Source organism: Pelodiscus sinensis, chromosome 13, assembly GCF_049634645.1.
Source record: "Pelodiscus sinensis isolate JC-2024 chromosome 13, ASM4963464v1, whole genome shotgun sequence".
NCBI lineage: Eukaryota > Metazoa > Chordata > Testudines > Trionychidae > Pelodiscus > Pelodiscus sinensis.
The window spans coordinates 22,252,819-22,272,483 of record NC_134723.1 but is presented as its reverse complement, the minus strand read 5'-3'; positions in this window follow the sequence as shown (position 1 = coordinate 22,272,483).

Below are 19,665 nucleotides of genomic sequence, written 5' to 3'. Positions count from 1 at the left end.
GACGTATCGTAATTGCTAATGAAGCGGAGATTTAAATCTCCCCCGCTTCATTAGCATAAAAATGGCTGCCGCTTTTTTCGGCACGGAGCTTTGCCGGAAAAAAGCGCCAGTCTAGACGTGGATTTTTCAGAAAATAAAGCCTTTTCCGAAAGATCACTTATCCCTTATTTTAAGAGGGATAAGGGATCTTTCGGAAAAGGCTTTATTTTCCAAGAGATCCGTGTCTAGACTGGCGTTTTTTCCGGCAAAGCTCCGTGCCAAAAAAAGGCGGCAGCCATTTTTATGCTAATGAAGCGGGGGAGATTTAATCCCCACTTCATTAGCAATTGCAATTCGTCTAATTTGCATCCCTTTTCCGAAAAAGGGATGCAATCTAGACGTAGCCAATAATGCCTTTAAGGACCTGGGTCTTTGCCCCTGTGTATCTTAGTGCACAATGGGAATAATATTTACTGGCCTGACATAGATGCTGTGAGGGCCAGTGGTTTAATGTCTGTAAAATGCTTTGTGATGCTTAGCTAGAAGATGATAGAGGCGAGAGAAGTCTTACTGTGACTTATTGTGAGACCTCTGCAAACGTGGCATAAAATCCACTGTGGTCAGAAACTGCACAAGGGACAAAAATCTATCCCAAATTCTGGTTCTTTACTGTAGCTAATGCCATGATGTGTGTGTCAGGAACACTGTACTCTCCCTGCCTGTTGTGTCTCATTTAGAATGTAGTTTTTCAGGGAAGAAACCATTTTCTTTGTTGTAGATTTGCAAAGCACCTAAGACAATGGGGCTGGGACCTCTAGATCACTGGTTCTCAATCTACGTACGAGTGCGGGCTGCATCTAATACTATGTTTGTGGCCCTGACTGTGTCACATGGGCTACAGCTGTGTGCTGATTAGGCTACAGGAAGAGAACCACAGCTCTAGATGCGATCACAGAACACATTAAGGATCATATGAGAGACTGATTCTGTGCCTAGAGCTGGGAGAATTAGACCAAGCATCTACAGATGGAAATCACATCTCTGTTGGTATAATGCTGCAGGAAAGAGTCAGAATGGCAGTCCTCCAGGCTGAAGCCTTCTTTTACCCACACACTGGGTACCCCACAAGCAGTGGTGCTAGAACAATTTTTAGGGTGGGGGTGCAGAGCTGTTCACAGATGCGGGCAGTTGCAGAGCTCCAGGCATAGGGTTGACTGTTAGGGTTCTGGGGCCTGCAGTGGAGCCCTTGGGGTTGGCAACCAGTTCCAACCCAGGCAGGAACAGAGGACCCCAGCAACCAGGCAGTAGCAGGGACCCCAAGAGTGGGCTGGTGTCTGGGGCCACGGTATGGGGTGCAAAATCTGGGGGGTGCTGCAGTGTCCCTCTCTCCCTGACTTCTCACACCAATGAACACAAGAAGTGGCAGAACTATGGACACACGAGGGAAGAGGTGTGACCGGGGAGTCAGTACATACAACCTGTCCAGTCCTTGGACATGGGTTGAGATGTCTAACAAGCAGTGTGACAGGGAAGGTTTAATGTGTAATGTGAACCACAAGGATTTGGACTGAAGATTTCTGGCTACCCCCTTGTCATGAAGCTGACCAGCACCCGGTCACTAAGGGGTTAACTCAGGTACCTAGCAAAGGTGTCAGCCAGGGGGCTAGAAGAACCAGTCGAGATAGAGAGTTCAGCATTTGGAGTACCAGAGTGGGGAACAGCCTTGACACCCCTTCCCACCCCACCCAACTCAAAGACCACTGTATGATACACTTAGAAGGTCATTTCTAGATACTTGATTCAAAACACATTCAGTTGGTTTTTTTTTCAAATTAACTATGATAAATGGGTTTACAAATGTAACCAGTCTCATCTGTATAACAGACTGCATGAAACAGATTTGAAATGGTAATTGTCTCATTCCTTTCAAAGGAGAGAGATTCGGTAGTAATAGATGCAAATGCATTTGAATTGCAATACCACAGCTATATTAAATAGACCAAACAGGGCGAATAACATTCCCACTAATCCCCCTAGACACTAAGGCTACGTCTACATTGGCCCCTATTCCGTAATAGGGATGCTAATGTAGCACTTGGGAATAGGCAAATCCGCGGGGGATTTAAATATCCCCCGCGGGATTTGCATTTTCATGGCTGCCGCTTTTTTCCGGCTTGTAGATGAGCCGGAGAAAAGTGCCAGTCTGGACGCGATCCTCTGGAAAATAAGCTCTTTTCTGGAGGATCTCTTATTCCCACTTTGAAGTAGGAATAAGAGATCCTCCGGAATAGGGCTTTATTCCGGAGGATCGGGCCAGTCTAGACGCTTTTTTCCGGCTTATCTACAAGCCGGAAAAAAGCGGCGGACATCTTTATTTAAATCCCGCAGGGGATATTTAAATCCCCCGCGGATTTCCCTATTCTGAAGTTTAAAATTAGCATGCCCCTTTCGGAAAAAGCCAGTGTAGACGTAACCCAGGTATGTTCTTAAGTTGAATTTGTATGCAAGTCGGAACTGGTACATATTGTAGGGGAAACTCTAGCCAAACATTTCTCCAGAGATCAGTTTTATTCTCCCACACCTCACTTCCCTCAGTCCTTTATTATCAAGCTGAGGTGTCTGCTGAGAAAAGCTGCTCCGCGTCTCCCTGGTCTGCTGGGGGGAAGCAGCTAGTGCGGGGTTGCCTCACCCCGTTTGTAAGTAGGGATCTGATGGAAGTCGGATCCATGTAACACGGGGACTGCCTGTACTTGGTACGAAGTACAGAACAAGAGGTAGATGATGTCCTTTCTGCTAATATTTGGTTGCCAACTTTTGTTCTTTCTTAGGGTGACCCTAGGGAGATACCCAGGGTGAAATGGAACTTTCCTTTGAGGTGGGAGGGGAAGCCCAGCTGCTTTTGGCTTATAGCACCCTGCAGGAGATTACTGAGTGGGGGTGGGTCTCACTGGCTCAGCCCCAACAAAACTGGTTTCAATGACACCTGCTGTCCTTCCCCTGCTTACCTAGAGATTGAGCTCTGTGGTGTTATCCACTAATATGAAATGCACTAGTGCAGAGGACTTAGGCAGCTGGATGTCTAAACTTCATCCAGATCTCTACCCTACCAACTTGGTTCACCCCTGTGCAGAAGAGCTAAATGCTATCCTCTAATAACTACTACTGGTTGGACCTCCCTGGTACAACACCTTTGGGACCTGACCTATCCCAGATGACGGACTTGGCCAAAGCAAGGGAGGTCACTTCTGGCCCAGTCTGTGGGCCTCCTGGCTGGCTCCCTACCTCCTGCCAGTTTGCTGCCCTGCCAAGCCCATGGGGCAGCTGTGTGCTGCAGCTCCAGGACCTGCTGGGCAGCCACACATTGCAGCTCCCTGCCTCACTGAGCCACTGCCACACTCCCTTCTTCACCAGGCCACTGCTAGGGCTTCCAGCCCCACCAGGCAGCCACACGCCTGGTCTCCCAATCCCACAGAGCAGCCCCACACTGGTTGGCCCCGCCCTCAGCTCACTGTGGGCAGCCCACTGCCCTGCTGGCCCACACAGAAGTCCTTGCTGCTGACCCTCTGCTGGGACGGGTTTCTGGTTTGTAAGGCAGAGGGAAGCTCTGCATACCCAAGGCTGGGGCAGTGCTGGCCCCACCTCTCGTCTCCCCTCCCATCCCATCTCTTCCTCTCCCTCCAACTTGCTCCTTGTTGTGGAATGTTTAGTGTGGTTCAGGCAGGTTCCAGGGCAGCTGGGAAGGCAGTGTAGCAGGGAACCTGTTCAGCATCCTGCCCCTGAACCTGTATGGCACAGACACAAGGCTCAAATTACAGTCACGTAGGCTCTCAGCTTGCAGCTCTCTACAGCACATGGGCTCCAAGGCGAGAGCCAGTCCTGCTCTGCAAAGACCACCTCACCCAGCTTGCTGTGTTTGTGCTTGATTGCCAGTCTCTTCCCTCCTCAGCTCCCTCCCTGCTTGGCCCCTCACCTCTCTAGTGGGCCAGAGTGGGCAAAGTGGGCTTCTTCCTTGCTGACCCCCTTCTCCTTTGCACTCTCCCTACGCAGTTGGCTTCCCCCACTCCTTGGCTTGTGTGTGGAGTGATGGTGGGTTTGATTTCCCAGCCCAGTTGCTACTGAGCCCACTTCTGGGGACTCTTCTCCCCTTGCCCTCTCCCCACATGCTCTCTCCACTGTCCCCCTCCCCTTTGCTAATGTGTGGATTGTGGGTGGGTAGGAGAGGGGTTGCCTAGCCTAACAAGCCCTGCAGAAATGGCTGCTCAGTCCCTTCCCCTTCTTGTCCTCTCTCCACGTGCTTCCTGTGTCCTGCGCCAGCATTGGCGTTATCTGGGAGGGTGGAAATGCGGGAAGGGGGGTGAAGTGGGGGGAAAGTGGCAGTGGAGAAGGAATGGGGAGTGAGGGGAATGAGGGGAGGGAGATGGAGAAGAATAGAGGATGAAGAATCATGGGGGAGCAGGAGTCTGCCATGCAGTGCCCCCTCAGCAGCAGCTGGGGCTCCCTGGTTAAGCAGGCCCATCTAATCCTTACAAGCCCTGCTTCCCTACACTTAGACTCATCCACGAAGCCTCCCACACCCAGACCCCCACCCTGCTGAGCCTCAGCAAGCTGAGCCTGGACTCTCTATCCTACGAAGTCCCACTTTGCCAGCACCTGGAACCCATACCAAGCTCCACCTCACCCCAGCTCCTCCACTGAGTTCAGCCAGAGTCCCTTTGACCCTACACCAAAACCCCCAATGAGCCATTTACACCCAGACTGCCCCACACCTGGATCCTCCCACACTAACCCCTCCACACTAGGTTTATGCTGGGCTGATCCTGCCCAGCCACACCTGGTATGCCTAGTACAGAGGGGCAGGGCCAGCCCTTATACTGTTAGGATTAGGTGCAACCTCATTGCCAAGCTCCTGTACTGGGAAAGCTGGGGTTTCAGGGTGATCTCCACACCTCAATGTAGCCAGTGGCCTGTGCTCCCCTCTGCTAGAAATGTGAAGATGAGGGATTTTCTTAATGGCCTTCCCATCACAGACTTCCAGTATGTCATTGGACTGGTCATTTAAGGCTTGATCTCAAGGGCAGTTTTTTCCACTGATTTAATAAAAACCACAGATAAGGAACTTAATTATCCTGTGCCTCAGTTTCTTCATCTGAAAAAGGGACAGTAATATTACTTGCCCACCTCTCAGGAGTATGTGTAAATTCACTGGGTTTAGTTAGGTGTTTTGATATCATCAGATGGAAAGTGCTGAGAAGTGAAAGTTTGGAAAGTGTTTTTTACAGTTTTAAAATCTTTCTGCATTATTCAGGCAGTAGCCACTGCTTCTGGATTACAGGAGAATTTCAATTTGGGACTTTATGGGATGATCTCTCTCCAAGAATGGACTTCTTCAACTGTGTAAGTAGGGAAAAGTTTAGATAGTCTGTCAGGGTTTATTGTTTTCCTTGTTTGGGGATTTGGAAATAATGTCTGAGCTACTTAACTGTTCCTTTTTTCTCTTTTGTAGCTAAGGGTATGTCTACACTACCCCCCTAGTTCGAACTAGGGGGGTAATGTATGCATACCGAACTTGCTAATGAAGCCCGGGATTTGAATTTCCCGGGCTTCATTAGCATAAAGCCGGCTCCGCCATTTTTAAAAGCCGGCTTGTTCGAACCCCGTGCCGTGCGGCTACACGCGGCACGGGCTAGATAGTTCGAACTATGTAGTTATTCCGAACTATCTGTACGCCTCGTGGAACGAGGTGTACAGATAGATCGGAATGGCTACATAGTTCGAACTATCTAGCCCGTGCCGCATGTAGCCGCGCGGCACGGGGTTCGAACAAGCTGGCTTTTAAAAATGACGGAGCCGGCTTTATGCTAATGAAGCCCGGGAAATTCAAATCCCGGGCTTCATTAGCAAGTTCGGTATGCATACATTACCCCCCTAGTTCGAACTAGGGGGTAGTGTAGACATACCCTTAGTCTTCAGCCCAGGGACTTTCCCTGAGTATCTATAACAATGGTGTCTCTTTCCATCTAGCCAATTTACTGTGCTTGCAAGTATAGTTTTGCTTTGATAATAAAAGATTGGTTTTGTTTTAGTAATCAGTATTGATTGACTTTTGTGTCCTAGAGGATCTGTCTTTGTGTATCTTCATGCCTCTGGGGGGTCAGTTACCAGAGACTGCAGCTTGTTTTTCTCTTTTCTTTTTCAAGCTCTTTTGGAGAAAAAGATCTTGGGAGTCCCTGGGGTTGGTTTCAAGTGTCCACCTGTTTGTTGCTTCAAAAGCACTTGATGCTGGTAGTGGGTCCCCCAAAATCTGGGTATTATGATTGGGGGGGGGGAGTTTTTGTACCGGAGCCTGTAGAGACAAGAGTTTGGAGTGCTCTTGCGGGCCCCCAACTTTTGCATTTGTCATGCCAGATTGGGAAACAGCCTTCACACACACACACTCAATTGTGTGATGCTGGAGCAATTTGCCAGAAGAGGTGGGATAGGAGAGCAGGGCTCCACCCAGCCTCCCCCATCATCACTTTTCAAAGGACTAGTCAAAGATGCAGGTAGGCCAGGCAGCCTTATGCAGTATGTGTGCTACAGGGAGGGCTGGATCATTTCTGGCAGCAGGTACCCTGTGCTGGCCTGCTAAGTGTGACTGGGAAGAACAATAAATGACCAGGAGGAATGGATCCCCCTCCCTGTGGGTCAGAGGAGCACTTCAGAGCTTTTCCACATATAAGCAGTGGCCTGAGCTGAGGCAATTTGTTTTTTGTTGTTGTTGTTCAAATTCTGTGATGGTCAGGCAGAGGGAGCGCTTGGTTGGGGATGGCAGTGATCTTGAGTGGTAGAAGCTTGGGAGAGGGGTCTAGAGGGAAGGGGGGCAGAGGGACATGATGGCAAGGAAGAGAGATGTTATTGGTAGGATAAGTCTCAACTCTTTTCAGTGGTTGGGAGATTATGTTTGCCTGGTGAGAACAGGGCTGAGGATTTGTTTCCTTCATGCCTGGGTATATTGGATCTACCAGTCTGATACACAAAGCTAGCACCATCATGGTGCCTCAGTGGGACATTTTACCTTCTTGGTTCTGGGGACTGAATGGGTGCTGTGGTAGTTAAAGCAGCAGCCATCCTGTATTTTACTGACACGTCCTTTGGCAGTTCTTATTCATTGTCTGAGGTGCTGACTGCTTTTGAAACAATCAACATAGGAAGCCCTCTACTTGTTTGTGTGAAGAAGTGAAAATAAGATGGCAACTTTTGCAGTCTGATTCTAGCCATTTTCTTCATATCAGGGGGCAAATGCCAGCAAAGGAAGAGGCCTGACACCTTATTTGATTGTGTGAAGAAAGAACAGAGATTTCTCAGGCTATGTCTAGACTACAATGATTTATCGAAAGGTATGCAAATAGCTTTTTTCAGAAGAGGCTTTTCCGAAATTTGGCCAGTGTAGACAGGCCAAATTTTGGAAAAACCTCCTCTTTCAGAAGAGGCCTTCTTCCTCATGGAATAAGGAAGACAGGACTTCTGAAAGAGCGCATCTGTTCTTCCACAAAAACAAAAAGCAAAAGAGCAGACGCATTCCCTGGATGTGTCGGAGTTTTTCTGGGATACCAGAGGTATCCCAGAAAAACCCTGTAGTGTAGACATAGCCTCAATTAGCTTTTACTGGTGCTTGCCATTCTGTGTTCCTCAGGATCAATGAGAGGGGTTTAGGGCATTTGCAAGCTGCCAGCATGTGAGCTACGAGGGCATATAATAAACCTGTGACCGACATTGATTTCCAAATGTAGTGCTTTTAAATTAGGTACCTTCTGCATGTCTGGCTCCTGGGACAAAACATGCTTCATTTTGTTGAGAAAGCAATTGCAGAAAAGTAGAAGGTTTTTCAAAAATAATTTGCTTGGGTTCAGGGATTTGACTGGAAGGGGACAAACACGCAGTGAGTAGATACATAGGATGCACAAGGAAGAGAGGAGAGAAACGGTGGGGAGGGGGCAGGGCCTGGGCTGGGAAGGGGATGGGGTGAAGCCTGGGCAGGGTAGTTGCTGCCTCCCCAACTGGAAACTTCACCAACTGCCCATGGTCTCTGGTCCTGCAACATCTGTGCTGGACCACAGATGTTGCCGGACCAGAGAGTCCTGGTTTAGAGAGTTTCAACCTGTACGGCTGTGTCTACATTGGCCCCTATTCCGTAATAGGGATGCAAATGTAGCACTTTGGAATAGGCAAATCCGCGGGGGATTTAAATATCCCCAACGGGATTTGCATTTTCATGGCTGCCGCTTTTTTCCGGCTTGTAGATAAGCCGGAAAAAAGTGCCAGTCTGGACGCGATCCTCTGGAAAATAAGCTCTTTTCCAGAGGATCTCTTATTCCTACTTTCAAGGAATAAGAGATCCTCCGGAAAAGAGCTTATTTTCCAGAGGATCGCGTCCAGACTGGCGCTTTTCTCCGGCTTATCTACAAGCCGGAAAAAAGCGGCAGCCATGTTAATGCAAATGCCGCGGGGGATATTTAAATCCCCCGCGGATTTGCCTATTCCAAAGTGCTACATTTGCATCCCTATTACGGAATAGGGGCCAATGTAGACACAGCCTACTAGTAACAAAGGAGTAACACAACTTACCTTCCACCTGCCTCGTCATTTGAGTTCTGTTCCTGGAGCATTTAGGCTAAGGCCTGGCTAGTAGTCAAGACTAAAGACATAAGAAGGAATCGTCTTCTCCATTTTATCATCCCACCCCAGGTTCATTCTTCATCTTCACCTCTTTGTGAATGCTCATGGATCCACCAATGGCATTGCCTCTCTATCTGGCTACTAAGTAAAAACCTCTTTGAACATTCTAGGCTCAGGGCAGCATATAGGATTCATCTCCTCTCCCTCCTGTGACTCCAGTATGGATTCTGCTGAGCCTCTCCTGACCAAGACTACTGCTATTAAACCAAAGGGGCTCTTTTATATCCTTATTCTTCTTAACCTGTCTCATGGCTTTAAACATGGCTGATCGTGCTCTCCTCTCTTCCTTCAAACAATGGTGACTGCTTTGTTCTCATCCCTTGCAGGTGGTTCTTTTAGTGGCTCATTTAACAACAGAAGCTTGGAAGGAATATTTAACTTCTTGCTTCAGGCCTGCTAGAGATCAGGATAAGATCAGGTTGGGTGTTGCAAAGAGGAAGGAGCTGATTACCCCACATTTGCCTATTGGAGGATTCTTACACTTTCCCCAAAACATCTGGTACTGACCACAATGGAGGGAGGGATTAGGTTAGATGGACCCAGATCTGATCCAGTCTGGCAGTTCCTAAGGTACAGAAGGGATTCATTCTGATCTTGGGTTCTGGGGTACGTCTAGACTACATGGCTCCGTCGACAGAGCCATGTAGATTTGTTTGTTCGGCAAAGGGAAATGAAGCCGTGATTTAAATAATCGCGGCTTCATTTAAATTTAAATGGCTGCCCCACTTTGCTGATCAGCTGTTTGTCGGTAGATCGGGTCAGTCTGGACGCTCCCCTGTTGACATGAAAACCCTTTATCGACCTCCCCAGTAAACCTCATCCTACGAGGCATAACGGAGAGGTCGATAAAGGGCTTTCAGGTTGGCGCAGGAGTGTCCAGACTAGCGCGCTGAGCCGACAAACAGCTGATCAGCTGTTTGTCGGCTCAGCATGGCAGCCATTTAAATTTAAATCGCGGCTTCATTTCCCTCTGCTGATCAGCCTAATCTACATGGCTCCATAGATGGTGCCATGTAGTTTAGACACACCCTTAGTTTCAGATCCTTTGCTACTGATCTGTCCAGGTTTTCTTCCCTGTGGTGTGAGAGCAACTTAACTTGCAAAAGCTAGAATCAGAGCAATGCAATGGAGAACGAAGTCATTTTTATACATCTTCTCCTGATTTAAGATTACTCTGTGCAGCATGGCCATTACCAAAGATACAGTCCTGGGACACCACATTGTGCTGGCCTTGAACCAGGCTTACCTACAAATTAAGGCTTGTCTTATTCATCCTTGAATGAGCCTTTGGTCCCTGCAAGAAACAGACTGAGCACAAGATCTGACAAGCTGTGCAGGTTTTATTTGGCTATGGTGGAGAGATGCGAACACCATGTTCCTGGTAATGTAGGACTAGTTTTCATGTACACATAGTTGCAGAGGGTCAAATTCAATTCACTGGTTTGAGCAGGTGCAACAATTCTGAAGCAACTGATTCACACGTTCACACCTCAGGGCACAGTGAATCTAATGGTCAGAACAGGAAATAGGACTTGCGAGTTCTGGTCCCAGCACTCCCTGACTCACAGCCGTGTCAGACAAGGCACTAAGTCTGCACCTGTTTCCCCATTGATAAAACAGACACTGAACTCTTCCAGGGGCTGTCTGAGTTTAATTTGTTCTGAAAGCTTTAGATCAGGCGTTCCCAACATTTTTCAGTTTCCATATCACCTTGGCTTTTAGCAAACCTTCCTGTACCCCCTATTCAATATGAAAGGAAATATATTCTAGACTCTAGAATCCACAACTTTTTTCACTATCACTACTACTTTTGGAATATTTAAATTAGGATAATCTATGTATTTACCAAATATTCCCCGTACCCCCTTGACAAGCTTCTTGTACGCCCTGGGGGTACACATACCCCAGGTTGGGAACCCCTGCTTTAGATGAAAGGAGTCATGTAAATACCATATCCTTAGCCATGTAAATACCATAGTCATGTAAAGTAACATATCAAACTTCTTGCCTGTGTGACATCTAACTTTTCATCTGTGCTCCTCCGGAATGACTTATCTGTTTTCATGATGATTAAGCCATTGAGTGTCTCAGGCCTGTGGATGACTCAGCCGTGTACAGTACATACCTATCAGTGTCCAATTTCACATATGGGGCTTAAGCACCATACCGATCCTCCTGGTTTATTAGGACAGCATTGAAATATAAATCAAGAAAGACCATTGTATTTGTTTGTATATTGTGCCCAAGCCAAGGAGGAAATAAGGAGTTATTCCAGGAACTGTTATTCACTTATGCCCAAAGAATACAGAGCCCTATGATAGGAGAAGTGTTGTGATTCAAAATAAATTGATTTTGGGAACACTCTTTAAGCCATTCAAAACTAGTCAAGAGACTTATTATTTCTGTAGATTCCTACTTATGTCAAAGCCCTCTGGAGAAAGTTCTACTTGGTGTTCTTCAAAGCTAAGTGAATTCAGGGCTAGACTGAGAGCAATCGAAAATGCAGTGCTTTATTATGTGTGGAATGGGCACCACTGGCTTCCTTCATATTACCCTCACCCCTGCCCTGCATCCTCTTCATGAACCAGCAAAATCTTGACATCTAACTAGCTGTGAGTCTAGGTTTCACAATATGTACCCTCTGCCCACAGTGCTGCATTAGCATTGTTCTCCAGGATGACTGTGGACAGAAGGGGATATTTATCATCTATGAGTACAGACTATACTCTAAACAGGCTGCTGATTAGTCTTTATGGTGCCACATGACTCCTTGCTGTTTTTGCAAATACAGACTAACATGGTAAACTCTCGGAGTCCAGTTATTGCCCTGAAGTCTTCAAGACTTACGTCACTGATAAAGTGACTGACAGTCAAAATTTCTAGCTCTAGCTCCCTTTTTAACTCTTAGCAGCCTTGGAGAGGCCATGCTAATGGGCTGATCATTCCCTTTTACATAACGTTGTTAGTTGTGCATGTTTCTGTTTTAAAGCAAACTCTGGAATTCTCCTTGATACTTTCTAGAGGGGTCTTGGTCAGCTCATCATAATATTTTCTCCATTGTTCTCAGTGGAGCTGAGTTTTATTTTAATTCTTTGCAGCATTCACGTGACATTATTTGTGTTTTGGTGCCACAAAGAGAGTCTTAGAAGATTGTTTTATTATCCTCAAGAGTCAGGAATCTAATTTTCCATTTCCCTCCTCTTGTTAGAGAAGAGACACTCCTTGCTGTCTGAAAATAACCTTGTTTCCCTGATCTTTCATTGGCAAAGAATGTCGATAAAATGTAAGATTAAAAACCATCTTCAATAGAAATGTTATAGCACCTCTGAAAGACACTTTACAAATCCACCTGCTACTGAAATTGTGCAAAACCACCCTTGTGATCCAAACACAAACACCAAGGGCAAGAGATGTTACCAGGGGTTGGAGGAAAGGTACATTGAATGAGTTAGGGTATGTCTACTCTACCCCGCTAGTTCAAACTAGCGGGGTAATGTAGGCATACCGCAATTGCAAATGAAGCCCGGGATTTGAATTTCCCGGGCTTCATTTGCATAAGCGGGGCGCCGCCATTTTTAAATCCCCGCTCGTTCGAACCCCGTGCCGCGCAGCTACACGTGGCACGAACTAGGTAGTTCGAACTAGGAAGCCTACTTTGAACTACCTAGTTCGTGCCACGTGTAGCCGCGCAGCACGGGGTTCGAACGAGCGGGGATTTAAAAATGGCGGCGCCCCGCTTATGCAAATGAAGCCCGGGAAATTCAAATCCCGGGCTTCATTTGCAATTGCGGTATGCCTACATTACCCTCCTATTTCGAAATAGGAGGGTAGTGTAGACATACCCTTAGAGAGTAGAGATCAAAATGTCAGATGAAGACAAAGACAGGCAAGATGGAAAAACAGGGAGTATGGATTAGTACAGGGTGGGGAAGAGGTGAATCTGCCACCATGGGAATGGCCTTGACCCAGCAGGAGGATGATAGAGGTTACAACTCCTGAGGCTGAAGAAAATGAATACATAGCAAAAGGCAATTATGTATGAAAATAAAATTGTACATCCTCTGCTAAGCATCCTCTGTCCTACAGCATGTCAGCCTGGGAATCATCTATTGCAATAAGCTGTTTGGGAATCAGCAATCCTTTGAGCTTTGTTTACACTGAAACAATTTTTGCCCTTTGCTGACAGCCCATTGAACAGGTGCAGGTGAACAGATGCTGAAGGTGGTTTAGCTGTGAGCATAGGCAGAGATCAGCCATTTGCAGCACCAGATATTTAAATTACAGTAGATGCCCCAATGGCGAGTGGGGCCCCCTTGTGGTAGGTGCTGTACAAATGCACAGAAAGAATCCTGCCCCAAAATGCTTACAATATATGCAAACAAGACAAAGAAAGGGCTGGGGAACAGAGTCACAGACAGGTCAAGTGACTTGCCCGACAGTCTACAGAAGGGCAGTGGCAGAGCTAGTAAACAATCCCGGTTCTTCCATGAGCTATTTGCCACTTCAACTGTACTCTTGAAATTACACTTTGCTGCAAGAGCTGAGCAAAAAGTCTCATTTTGCTTCACACACCAGCACTCCCACTCATAATGTGATGTTATCATCAGCGCTGGAGATGTAATTGTTTCAGTCTTCAAAATGCTTTTATTTATAAAGAACGGGGAGAGAGTTCAGTAAATATACATAAATGACAAACAAGAGCTATCAACTCTACATTGAGGCAATCACTCCCTTCCATAAACTACTGTATTTTCCACACATCACATGTGGACCCAAAGGAAATGCAGAGCAATGTGAGGCGGCATACACTTGACCCCTCAGGCTTCTGGTTCAGAGTGGGTCAGAAACCACTGCCCAAACTATTTATAATTCATGAGTCCAGGCCTCAAATCATGAGATCAGATTTTTTTTTAAAGCTATGACATTTGAGCCTGTTGCATGTTTTTAAGTTAGGTGCCTCACATTTGAAACATTTGGTCATTATAAATACAAATATATAAAATACCACTGTAAGAGCTTTTCCTTGGGCACTAACAATTCAGCTGCCCAGATTTCAGATATATACAGACAAGTATCCTCATTTTTGGCTGCCCTGGTTCACTTTTGATTCACCTGTTGAAAATTATGCTATAGGCATGCAGTCCTGAAATTCAGGCTGCTGTCTCATCAGGAATCTCTTGGGAATCAGATCTCAAGAGTTCCCCACTTGGATTAAACAAATACAGGATAATTAAGGAAGTAAATTAACAAGGCTCTGTGCCTTTGAAGAAAGGAGGCGACATAACCATGAATCCTGATGTAGTTGCATTATTAACAGGCCTGCAGATGGGTGGAGTGGCAGGGAGGGGGACAGCTGCCCCAAGGCCCAGCAATTCAAAAGAGCCCAGGTCTCCTGGCTGCCACCATCGCTATGGCAGCAGTTGGAGCCCCAAGCTCTTTACAGTCTCTCTGGAGCCCAGAGTGGCACACTCCAGGCTGAAGGGCTGGTAGGGGGAGTCTAGACCTAGTGCTGCCCCTCCACCCAAAGCCCCCCCCCTTCTGGGAATGCAGAGCTCCTCCTCCCCCTCCTCCCCACACACACACACCTAACCTAGGGGCCGGGCAAGTCTGGCACCTGCCCTGATTAGGAGCTCTCTGGACTGACTGCATAGATCAGTAAAGGGAAATTAAACAAGTATGTTCAGTGAGCATCCCTTTGGCATCCGTTACTTTAATGAGCTCTTCATGCAACACAGGCATTGGCAGTGTGTTTATTTGTACTCATGACCATTATAAATTGCTATAGAGCAATTATTCTGAACAAACACTTCACAAATTGCAAGTTGGAGAGTCACAGTGACAGAAAAAGCAAAAGGAAATTATTAAATTAGTTTTACCAAGGTGGCTGTCTCAGGGCAAAAATGCAGGTCACTACAAAGTCAAGAACATGGCTTCTCAAGCAGGAGTATGCATACCCCTGTGGATACACAGAGGTCTTCCAGAGGGTAGATCAGCTCATCCAGATATTTGCCTAGTTTTACAACAGGCTACAGGAAAGTCTGTATGAAATTTTAGTTTGTACTATGACCCATTTATGCAGCTTTATATACACTAAACACTGAAATGAAAGTGCAATATTTATATTCCAATTGATTTCTTTTATAATTAGTGAAAAAATGAACAATAATGTATTTTCCAGTATTAGTGTGCTGTGATACTTTTGTATTTGTGTTTCTGGTTTTGGAAGCAAGTAGTTTTTAAATGGGGTGAAACTTGGGAGTACATAAGACAAATCAGACTTCTGAAAGGGGTACAGTTGTCGGGAAAGGATGGGGGCAACAGAATGGTCCAGGCAGAACTGAGGGCCAGCCCCATCCCTTGTGCCTGAGGCTCTGCCCCTTCCTGGAGTATGGAATTGGGGCCTTCGTCCCTTGCCCAGGGGCCTACTGATTCTGTTGGCTCCCCTGGCCAAGTGTATCCATGCATGATGTGTTACAACAATCATTACCCAGGAAAAGTAAAGTTATGAAGTTGAAGCTTTTCAGAGATGAACCAGAATTGTCTACACCAGCCCCCCTTTCTGACTTTCCAAAGATGCTTCTTGTTTCAGTTCATAATGCATCCAAGAGTACAAAAAAAATACAAAGCACAACTACAGTCTTCACCAATAGGCTAACATTTGCCCCAGGAAAGACCGAAGAGAGTATGGTGAATATTTTCCTCCCCAAAACTGGAAAGCTTCTCTGAACAATTTGAGATCTCCTCTCTGTGTCTTTCCATGAATGTGGATCCCATCCTTTTGCCTTTTCTTCTACATCCTTCTCTGCTCCACCCCGAGAAGACTTCTGATCTTCCCAAGCCAAGAGTGTGAGAGGTCTGTATCCAGGGAAGAGCCTGCACACAGCACAGGCTGCCACACTTACTGACAGCATAATCTTCTGTAAAAAATTATTAGCAGAGGTAGCAGGGAAGCTGTTGTTGGTTTGGAGTCTCCTGTGGAGAAAGAGAAAAGCTGCAGAGGAATAAAGGAAGCTTGTTATGTCTGCTCTGATTATTTGGGAGAGCAGAGATGAAGGAAGAGTTAAATCTAGAGAAAAGCTTGTTGATCTGTGGCTAGTGCACCAGACAGGTGAGCAGATTTTCTGGGTTTTATTCCCAGCTCTACAGCAATGTTTAGTGTAAAATTTGTGAATTCACATCTCTGGAAAATGTTGCTAATAAGGATCAATAAATTACCTATAGTTTCTGAGCATATTACACTCTGCCTATATTTTTCTTACCAACACCCCTGAGAGGTATGGAAATGTACAGATGGGGAACTGAGGCAGAGACACTAAGACCCCAGATCCTCAAAAGTATTTAGGCACCTAATTCCCATGTATTGAGTTAGGATGTGGGTCTAAGTGATTTACCCAAGGATACATATAGGAAATCTGACATAACAGTGAAATCAAGCCAGTCTCCTAAATTGGTGGCTAGCACCCTAACTACAGGTTCCTCGGTCTCCCCATCTGTAAAATGGAGAGAATACTGCACTTTTGCACAGGGCTTTTAAATTCCCAGAGAGTGATTTTTAAGTGTTGGAAAGGGAGGGATAATACCCTTTGATAGTATTTGGTGGAGGGAGATGGATTTGAATCTTTTCACTGGTAGGATTATTATTGGATATGAAGAATGATTTTTCAGTGCCACCATACAGAATGGGAGGTGGGAGGGAGAATAGTCGTCTTCAGCCAACAAAATTTCATTTCAGTTACTTTCACATGTTCCATGCACCTAGGCTGTGACTACACTGGCATGATTTTGCGCAAATGCTTTTAATGGAAAAGTTTTTCCATTAAAAGTATTTGCGCAAGAGAGTGTCTATATTGGCATGTGCCTTTGCGCAAAAGATTTGCTTTTGCACAAAAGCATCCGAGCCAGTGTAGATGCTCTCTTGAGCAAGAAAGCTCCGATGGCCATTTTAGCCATCGGGATTTCTTGCGCAAGAAATTAACTTGGCTGTCTACACTGGCCCTCTTGCGCAAGAATACTTGCGCGAAAGGGCTTATTCCTGAGCAGGAGCGTCGAAGTATTTGTGCAAGAACCACTGATTTTGTACAGTACAAAGTCAGTGTTCTTGCGCAAATACTCACGGCCTGTGTAGACAGGTAGCAAGATTTTGCGCAAAAGCAAGTGCTTTTGTGCAAAATCTTGCCAGTCTAGATGCACCCCTAGAGTTAGAAATCCAAGCAGCACCAGGGTTTAGAACAGAGAAGTAATTTACATAATAAGTGTGTGTCTTCACAGCAAAGTTATTTCAGAATAATGGCCATTATTCCAAAATAACTATGCGAGCGTCTACACAGCAATTCCGTTATTTCAAAGTAACAGACGGCTTATTCCAACTTCTGTAAACCTCATTGTACAAAGAATAATGCCTATTCCAAAATAGCTATTTTGAAATAAGGCGTGTGTAGATGGTGCACTTCTGCTATTTCAAAATGGCCCTTCACCAGGGCCAGTCTAAGTTATTCTTCGTGGTGGCTCTAAATCAAAATAACACATCTACATTAAAGAAGCCTGCCTCAGACTAATTTTGAGGCTTCCCTACAATGTAGATGTGCTATTTCAAAATAAGATATTTCAGAATAACTATTTCAGAATAGTTATTCTGAAATAACTGTGCATTATAGACATAGCCTAAGTGTACTCTGAAAGCATCCTGTAGGTTCCATATAATTGATCCTAGGGCTAGGAAGGCTAAAATCCAAAACGCCAAGCTGGATTCACTACTCCATTTCTGCAGTATGACTCCAGTACTTTCTGTGGCGTTACACCAGCCTGAACTGGTGTAACATAGTGGTGAATCAAGCCCACAGACTTTTTTTCCTTGTCTCTGAAAATAGTAGTTCAGGCACCAATGTACATTGATTCTTCATTTGGCTGATGAAACCACATGGGTTTCCTTATCTGTGTACCAAGAAACCAGGGTAGAGGTATCTATTACCCTGAAAGCCCCTAGATCCGGAAGCTGCATAATGAGATTAAGAAGTTGAGCTAGGAGTCAAAACCTGGTCTGCTGACTTTCCAGACAACACAGGGCATATACGGACTGCACAATTTTTCAGGGTAGGACAATGCAAAGGGGTGATAGCATTATGCCTTTGCGTCTTCCTTGAAGTCAGTGATGCTAAAGATCCACCTTCAGCAACTTTCACTGCTAAATGGAGCCATCAGCTTTGTGATGTTAAAGAAGATGGTCAGGAGAGGGTAACTGCCGGGGTGGCTGGTGAGATGAAGCTGCTGGGAGATAAAGGGATTTAGCCAGCAAGTGAGTGTCTCTGGGGCATGGCTGAGTTATGGCAATGGATTAGCTTTGAGGGGGCAGAAGGAGAGCATGTTCTGGGAACTTGCCATAGAGCTTGGCAGAGCTAGTTGCTGCATTTTGAAATCTCAGCCTTACCAGCCTGCAATGGGAAGAAAATGGTGTGTTCCCTACACCACTGTTTTCTCTCTCTCTCTCCCTGCACCTTTGGAAGCTTCCACCAGGCATGCACCTGACCGTGGAGGCCTCCTCCCAGAGCCTGGTCTTGACTTGCTAGGAATGTGAACCTCACTGTCCCCTTAACAAAAATCAAGTAAGGGGAATCACCGAATGCAAGAGGCACCTATTGGAAACAGATAAGAAAGCAGCTTATCTGCATACATCTGGGAGCATAAAGAATTCATTGACAGGACCCAGAAGGAAACATCTGGGACTCAGAATGCTAGCTACCTACCCATCACCACAGCAGTAGCAGAAGAGAAAGGAGAATCATCTGATCTTTGGGGTAGAGGCTGTTCCTGGCTACCTCAGGCAGTAGAGAGTGCTCCACCCCCTATCTATGTCTCCCAACCATCTAAGACAAGAATCAGCATATTGAACTAGCAATAGGAAGAGAAGAAGCCACCTGCCTCCAAGGCAAGGAAGCTCACAACCAGCACAATCAAGAGAGGGTAGTCATCAAGGATTCCCTTTTGAGGGGACAGGAGAATCCAACTGTTGACTTGACATGATGACCATTAGCCCATGTTGCTCATCCACTTGGACCCCAGTGATACTGGTAGGAATGGCCCTAGCAGATGAGCAGTGACTACAGGGTTCTGGGAAGAGGGTGAAGAAGTTGGGAATGCAGGTTGTATTCCCATCCATTCTCCTGACTGAGGGTCAGAGCTCAGACAGGGGCATGTGAATCATGAAGTCGAAGAGTGTTTGTGCTGACAGTGTCAAAGTGAGGCTTTGGCTTCTTCAATCAATGGATGCTGTTCCAGGAAAGAGGACTGCTGAGAAAAAAAGAGAATCGTCAGAAAACACTAACCTTGGCTATGTCTATACTGCAGCCTTTTTCCACAAAAGCTAATGCAAATGAAGCGCCGAGTAGAATATCACCACGCTTCATTTGCATAATTAATCAGCAGCCGTTTTTGCGCAAGAGGCTTTTGTGCAAAAAGGAGCTGTGTAGATGGCTCCTTTTCGCACAAAAACCCGCTCTTGTGCAAGAGCCGTTCTTCCTGAAAAAATGAGGACCCCCTCATAGGAGTCTACTACAGACCTTCAAAGCAGGAAGAGGGTGAGGCTTTTTTAGAACAAATAAATGCCAAAAACAAGACCTGATAGCAACAGGGAACTTTAATTACCCAAGCATCCGTTGGAAAAGTAATATGGTAAAGCATATAAATTCTATTAAGTCATTGGAATATAGTGGACAGCTTTGTTTCAGAAACCTACCATGACTTCATTTTAAGCAGCAGGCATGAATTGGTTGTGAATCTGAAGGTGGAAGGCAATTTGGGTAGACGTGACTATTAAATGACGGATTGCATTATTCCAAGGAAAGGAAGGTGAAGAACAGCAGAACTGAACTTTAAAAACAAAACAACAAGAAAGGAAGGTGCGCAGAGGAGATAAAGAGTTCAGAAGAAGAGGCAGTTTCTCCAGGACACAAAATTAAATGCACAACTGTTAACTAT